This window comes from Pseudochaenichthys georgianus, chromosome 24 (genome assembly GCF_902827115.2).
Source record: "Pseudochaenichthys georgianus chromosome 24, fPseGeo1.2, whole genome shotgun sequence".
Lineage (NCBI taxonomy): Eukaryota > Metazoa > Chordata > Actinopteri > Perciformes > Channichthyidae > Pseudochaenichthys > Pseudochaenichthys georgianus.
Window position 1 is genome coordinate 19,131,062 of NC_047526.1, and position 7,527 is coordinate 19,138,588.

Genomic DNA, 7,527 nt, shown 5'->3' on the forward strand with positions numbered 1-7,527 from the left:
AGAGTGAAAAAACCGTATACAAATATCCTGCATTCAGAACCTCAGTTGAGTTAACCTAGTACTGCTAAGTAGGATTCATTTGTATGTTACATTTCCCTTACTCCTTTACTTACTGTTTGGTAGAAATAGGGTTGGGTGTTGTTTGAATTTCCACGATTCTGATTCCGATTCCGATTCTACTTTTCGATTCCGGTTCTTAACGGTCCTCAATTCCGATTCTTTGAGGGGCAGGGTAAAAACATGATACATGCTTCTTCCACCAAAAAAATTACATTTATTCGAGAAACTTTTACATAGGTTAGTTTACAGTAATATTCACATTAATCAGTCTGTTTATATTCACTGCTATGTAACTGTAACCTGAGAACCACCGAAGCTACAACAGTGCAACAGTCCAACTTTTAAAGAACAGTTCTTGTTGAGAAAAACAAGCATATCTGCCTTCTCAGGCATACCTAGAAGAAATGTTTGAACATTTTAAAGTAAAATGCTTCAATCTGGTGCACTTTAAGCAGAATGACTAGAAACTAGATCTAGGGGGTACAACTCTAAACACCCATATGAAAAAGATCGGTTTACATATTAATAATTAATTAAGTATGTGAACATAACCAATAACCTACCATAGCCAATAACAAATACATGTAACGTATTTTATTTTTGTTGTTCATTCATATCTTATTTTACTATTTTATTTATGCATATTTTTGTATCTCTCCAGTTTAAAACGATATGTCTGGTTTACTGTCCTATATACATTGGAATGATTTCAAACCTGTTTTATCCCAATAATTATAAAGGAGTGCCTTGGAAATAATGTGTTTACATAAATTGTGATCAAAACATTTGAGACCCACTGAGATAACTTAGACTAAAGTGAATTATCTAAACACTGAGAGTCCTTTACCTCACTGAGCTGTAGTTATCAGCCTCTCAGTCTGACTGGAGAGCAGTGGCGGTTCTAGACCAATTTGACTGGGGGGCCCAGTTATTTTCTGAGGGGGGCACAATAAATACAGGACGAAAAAGAGAACTAGACAGTATGAAGTAATTGGGCATAAGAAAACAATGCAATACAGTTATTGGTATTTGTTTCAGTACACTTATTTATTTCAGATATATCTTATAGTTATTACTGTTAGCTTCAGCTTAAGTTATAGTACCATTGTTGCACTAACACCATATCATATTTATATTACATGTCACTTGTTAGACGCTTTTATCCAAAGCGACTTACATACTCAATACTGTGGGCAATCCCCACAGGAGCACTTTGGGGTGAAGTGTCTTGCCCAGGGACACAACGACATGCTGCAGCGGGGTTTGAACCTGTGACCCCCTGATCCGAACACCTACGGACAACCCACTACGCCACACGCCTCCCATATTTTTATAAAAATAAAGGCAATGAACAGTTACATCTTTACTTTACATAAGGGTGTCTGCATCCCAGGCTGTTGTTTCCTTCCCAAAATCTCACATTACAGCAACAAAATATTGCGGTTTTTGGCAAACCGATCAACAAGTTTACGCAACAAGAGTACCAGAAAATATACATTTTTAAATCCACAGAAAAGGATTTAATGTAAAAGTCTACAAATCTTAAATGTTGACTTTAAATGAAGTAAAATACATGTATATAGATAGAAAACATAGATTTCAGATGTATTATTTCCCATAAGCACAGACACGTAGGCTATTTAACAAACATGAAGACTGAATACAGAATGCACACCTGTTCTGCACGCGCACTAATCAGTTTCGTCTATTCCGTCACATTTCTAATAAACGTGATATCTGGAAAACACACAGATTTACATATAAAAATAAAGGCAATGAACAGTTACATCTCTACTTTAGATAAGGGTGTCTGCATCCCAGGCTGTAGTTTCCTTCCCAAAATGTCACATTACAGCAACAAAATCCTGCGGTCTTTGTGATTTTTGGCAAACCGATCAACAAATAAGTCAAGATTCAAAGCCTTTGACCTCCTTGACTCAATACTAAGCAGACCCAGATTGCTCAGTCTCTCATCAGTGATGGTGGATCTGAGAAAAGTTTTGACCAGCTTCAATGTAGAAAAACTACGCTCACAGGAAGCAGAACTGACTGGGATTGCGACTGCTATTTTGCAGAGTCTGAAGAGCTCAAAAAACACTTCTTTATAAGGCTCAATGAACTGAACAAGCTCCACTGTACTATCAGGTCTCTGCATCCCAGTCTTTATTTTCCTATCGAAAATTCTGCTGAACTGATGGAGCTCATGCCCCAAGTCCTCAATGTTTGCATCATACAACTGAGCAAATGAAAACAGAGTTGTCTCCTTCAGAAATGCATTACTTTTGGGGTTAAGAGCTTGGATGCTATTCATTATGTCACAGTTTGTGTTTGAAAACCGTCTATTAAGCTCATTGAGCATCTGATCAATGACAGGTTAGAAAAAGGCTGTATGAAGCCCGTGTTTCTGTCTCCCTCTGTCCAACAGTAGTCAGTACGAAGCTTTCAGCAAGTTTAGAGCTCAGTCGTTTTTGTCGTTTTGCTGCTGGCTGTATTGCAGTATCACATTGCTCAGAAATGTTCAACACTTCATCCCACAAGTTATCAAAAAATGACTCCTGCCTGAAGTCATTCAATGTCTGAACTAAAGATCCAACTAAATCCACAGCCTTTGAAAGGTCAAGGGATGAAGACTGTAACATGTCAGAGAGAAATTTTGTTTCTGCTAACACTTTATGGAGTGTTACAAGATGCACAATGAATTCTAGATCCAACTGTGCCAGCAGACCACGTGCCTCAATAGATCTCTCACCATTGCGTTCTTGGGCTATGTCTTGCAGTACTCGCTTGAGGGCCGGTAATCGGTAAAATGTTAATGTTTCCATTATGCTACTGCCTGCAGCACGTCTTTTTCTCCGGTCGGGTCGTGGGAGACCGGAAGCTGTGTGGTTCATAAAAACATGTTTTTACTCAATATCAAGCCACAATTATTTCTTTTATTTTAAATCGTATAATTTCGGACTTTTGTTGCCGTCTGTGAGGAAAATAAATGGGGCTCAGACAATGAATGGGGCTCAGAGCCTCAGAATACGGAAATCTGTATTTTTAAATATTTTTTTCCTTCTAATTCGTTATTCTTTTCAAAATAACACACTGTTATTTACTCACCAATAACACACAATTATCCTTGCTTTTATTTATTGGTTTAATTCCATAATCTCGGGCTTTTTTGGCGTCCATCAGGAACTGAATTTCAAAATAAAAATAACCGGATACAGACATAGGCCTATAAGGGACATTTCGAGCATCATTGCGATTGTCAACATTTCTGAGTTTAGGATGGCCGAAGACACTACACTACCCATAATCCCCAGCTATCGTTTAGGACTACAGTCCCCGTAAGGTTACGCAGAGCGTCAAACAGCTGTGTGAAATGGAATGAAACCACGCCAGACTATCCAAAACTGGAATCGAACGCCCCCCCAGAACTACACATGCTGGCTATTGTGTTTCGCAAAATGTTCTATGGGACGTCTCTACTGAACGTTTTCGTTTTCCCCACAATTAGAAGTTGCCAGTATTAAACACATTGGTGTTATCAAATGTAAAACATATAATTAATAAATGGGTGAAAATCGCTTGTGTCCATAATGCGCAGCATTAATATAAACCCACATGACAGATCATTGCTACTTTGTAATTCTAATCCACGACAATTCAGAGGTTAACCTGGTATTTTTACTCCACTGCATTTATTTGAGTTACTTTGCAGATTCTGATTAATGATGTGAAATATAAACAACCCTTAAATCAGACTTTAGTTACACCTGAGTAAAATTCAGGTAAGGTGATTGTCAAGTGCCAACAATCAGGAGAGATATTTGATAGTTGGTGCTTGAGAAGACTAAACATGTATCTGCAATTGACATGAATGGAAACGAGTAATAAAGTATATTCATTACTCGTTATTCTCTACTAATAGTTAATTAAAGACTGTATATTATGGCTATTTTGCACATCCCTTTCAAGATTTTCAAAGGTTTATTGACATATCATATACACAACTACGGTGTAGTTATGCAATGAATGAAACACTTGGGTCACAGGTTCCTCAACAGTGCATTACAAGACATCTATCAATATGTGTGTACCTCCACCATTAAACATATTCATATTCTGCACATTTCTTATTCTATCTACATACATAAGAGTATAATTCATATGTATAATATCAGTTAAAATAAGTGCTTCAACATAGTTAACATTGCAGGAAAGCAATATATTAGACGTTAAGTACTTTGTCAGGCTTAATATTTATCTGTAGATAGATACCCCCAAAGTTTTTTTCTTATTTAAAAGAAGACCTTAATCTGTTATTTAATGTTTAAATAAAGGTTAATTCGTTTTTCTGTTTTGCACCTCCTCCTATTAATATCTTTGTACATCCTGCACTAAACTGTTTTATTGTAGAGATCACTTATAGTATCTTCTTGATTTTTTATATTCTATATTTCTATCACAGACCTTCTACTTTCCCCCTATGAAAGTATGTACTCTTCATATTTTTATTCAAATATTCAAATAATATTTGATGAAAAAAATATTAAGAGTACATTATTGTTTTTATGTGTTATATTATAACACATAAAAACAATAATTCAATAACGTGCTTTAACCACTAGGCGGTGCACACAAGGTACACACAGCCATAATAACTTTGTATTATTAGTGTAGGACACGTTTTATTCATGCTTTCACATAATTTTACAGCATATTGCTATACTATTTCAGACTCAGTATTTACATTCTTACATTCAAAGAAAATCATTAATATCTTTAAAAACTACAGTCCTTTTATATCAGCTGTGCACCGTTATGGTGTAAATATAACCTATCTGTGAATTAGATCAAATGTAAAAGTCAGCCGAATTAGTGTTGATACTGCAAGGAGACGTATTGTGTGAAGAGAAATTGAAGATGTTGTTTAATTGTTGAATATATTTATGATTCACGTCAAGTATTCAGTTTCGGCGGCATTTTATCAGTTTTTCCAAAGGTCTTCTCATCAGGGCTCTATAAATAAAGAACTACGGCAGATCTGTAATATACAATGCAGCCGAACCGTGTATTACAATGCCGTTATGTGATGACTTTCAAAGAGAAAAGCAAGAACACTCGGAATTAAGTATTATTTTATTCTTTTAAAATGGATCTTGGGTAATCGCTCGAAATGCCTACGTCTGTTTCCGGTTATTTTTATTTTGAAATTCAGTTCCTGACGGATGCCAAAAAAGCCCGAGATTATGGAATTAAACCAATAAATAAAAGCAAGGATAATTGAGTGTTATTGGTGAGTAAATAACAGTGTGTTATTTTGAAAAGAATAACAAATTAGAAGGAAAAAAAGATTTAAAAAATACAGATTTCAGTATCCTGAGGCTCTGAGCCCCATTTATTTTCCTCACAGACGGCAACAAAAGTCTGAAATTATACGATTTCAAATAAAAGCAATAACTGTGGCTTGATATTGAGTAAGAACATGTTTTCATGAACCACACATGCAGCTTCCGGTCTTCCTCGACCCTACCGGAGAAAAAGACGTGCTGCAGGCAGTAGAAATACATTGCTTTTAAAATCGTGCTGTGCAACACGAAAAAAAGAGGCAAATCGTGTTGGTGAACACGAATCAATAGATTAAAAATCGTGTTGGTGAACACGAAATGCCGTGAGACTGGGTTGCATAACAACAGCGCGTACCGGTGCACCCTCCTTTTCTCCCTCGCTCGCTCCCACGCTCACTGAGAAGGTCCTCGCTGCGGAACGCGGAATGGGGCGGGGTCGGATAAAAGGCGGGGTTGGATGTCCGACCCCGCCCAGAGAAGAGTTCCGACATCTCCGTTCACTCCAATGGACCAGTTTTTTACAGCAATGACGGATCGCGGAGCACTTCCGGGAAACTATTGAGAGGATCTGCGGCTAGCAGTCTATGGTTGCAGCATAAGAGACCCGACCGTTCGTGATGGACTTTTAAAGGTAAGAAGATGTTTAAAGATTTATATTGCGGATATTATCAGAACATCTGAATCAAATTAACTACACATGTGTATTAAAGGATGTTAGTGGATTATCCCTTCAATCAGTATATTTGACGTTTACAGATAACAGATTAGATTAGGCTAGAATGCCGGATAACGTTAGCAACACACGTTAACCACGAACAGCCTATTAATCCGTTCTCCTAATGTTATTTCCTCCAACGTTGTGGAATTAGAGAAAAGGGGCTTCTTAACGTGCTTTTATCCGGGTGGAGGGAGTTGGGGCGTGTGATTGTAGGTGGAGGTGGTGAAATGAGGATATCCATTTTGGAGTTCAAGCTAGTATAATATAGTTAACGTTACACAATAATAAGGAAGAGAGCTATTTTTGTGATACATCGCTATCGATATGGATTTAGAGTGGATATTTGAGACTTCCAAACAGTAAACAAAAACGTAATTTATGGGTGAGTGTTTTTAGCAGAGTCATATTATGTCTTTGTGATTCTGTTGATTATTACCTGTCTGTATTATGTTGCAGCTCAGCTGATGTTGGATTGATGGCAAAGGGAGAGGGACTTAAGTGAGAGTGAAAACACAAGGTACGTTTTAAAATAGGTCGGCAATTTCCCATCCTCTGGTTGCTAGATGTATCTAACCCTTTCTCCTGTCTCCCTCTTTCAGCACAAGAACCCCAGGGGGATTCAATGGAGCCTAAAGACCTGCAATGAGACCCTCACCCCGCACCTGAGTCTCAACTCCCAGAGCTTTGCAAGCCTCTCCCTGTTCCTTATTTTTATTAAACAGACGTTAAGCTTCCCAATGGTGTGGTCTTCGTTTTGTGAAAAATATGATTACCTCACATATGTTGTTGCTGTTGTTGTCTTTTGTGATAGTTACATTGCTCCTGCTGACTTGAGCCAGCCATTCTTTCCTCCTCTCTATGTCAGTGGGGAAACCTTACATTCATACTCCTTTCTCTGAGCGCTTGAAGCATCCCCAGGCAGCACAGCATTTATGTTCAGGTTCAAATTTGAGTCGGACTATTTAATGTTTTTTGAGCATTGATAAAGAAAACCTTAAGGTTCATGCCTGTTTTGAAGAGCGCGGTTGAATGTTTGCATCAGCAAAGCCTTTCACTGTTGTATAGATTTTTTGTTTGTATACTTGGTTTGGTTTTTATATTTACTGTATTTGCTTTTTTGGTTCTGTTATCTTAATGATTGTTCTGTTATATGATAAATGTTGTAAATAATAAATGCTTTTTCTATCATTCTATTAAATGCAGTGCAATGTATCATTTGAAATATATGGACTAGATATGAGTATGCACAGAACTGACTAAATGAATAATCAATTAAAACAAATATTAAATAATATACTTAAATACACTATCATCTAAAACAAATATTAAATAATGAACTTAAATACACTAATATAGAATATATGACTTTTTATACCACATATTTAAATACATTCATGCATTTAATTAGTA

The 7,527-nt window shown here is 36.8% G+C and overlaps 1 long non-coding RNA gene across 1 annotated transcript; it reads left to right on the forward strand.

The window, feature by feature from the left end:
* Positions 1 to 5,827: 5,827 nt before the first annotated feature.
* On the forward strand, positions 5,828 to 6,851 carry LOC139433108 (uncharacterized). The gene is made up of 3 exons (XR_011642672.1): positions 5,828 to 6,030; positions 6,574 to 6,634; positions 6,717 to 6,851. It is a non-coding gene; the product is annotated as an uncharacterized lncRNA (long non-coding RNA).
* The last annotated feature ends 676 nt before the right edge of the window (positions 6,852 to 7,527 follow it).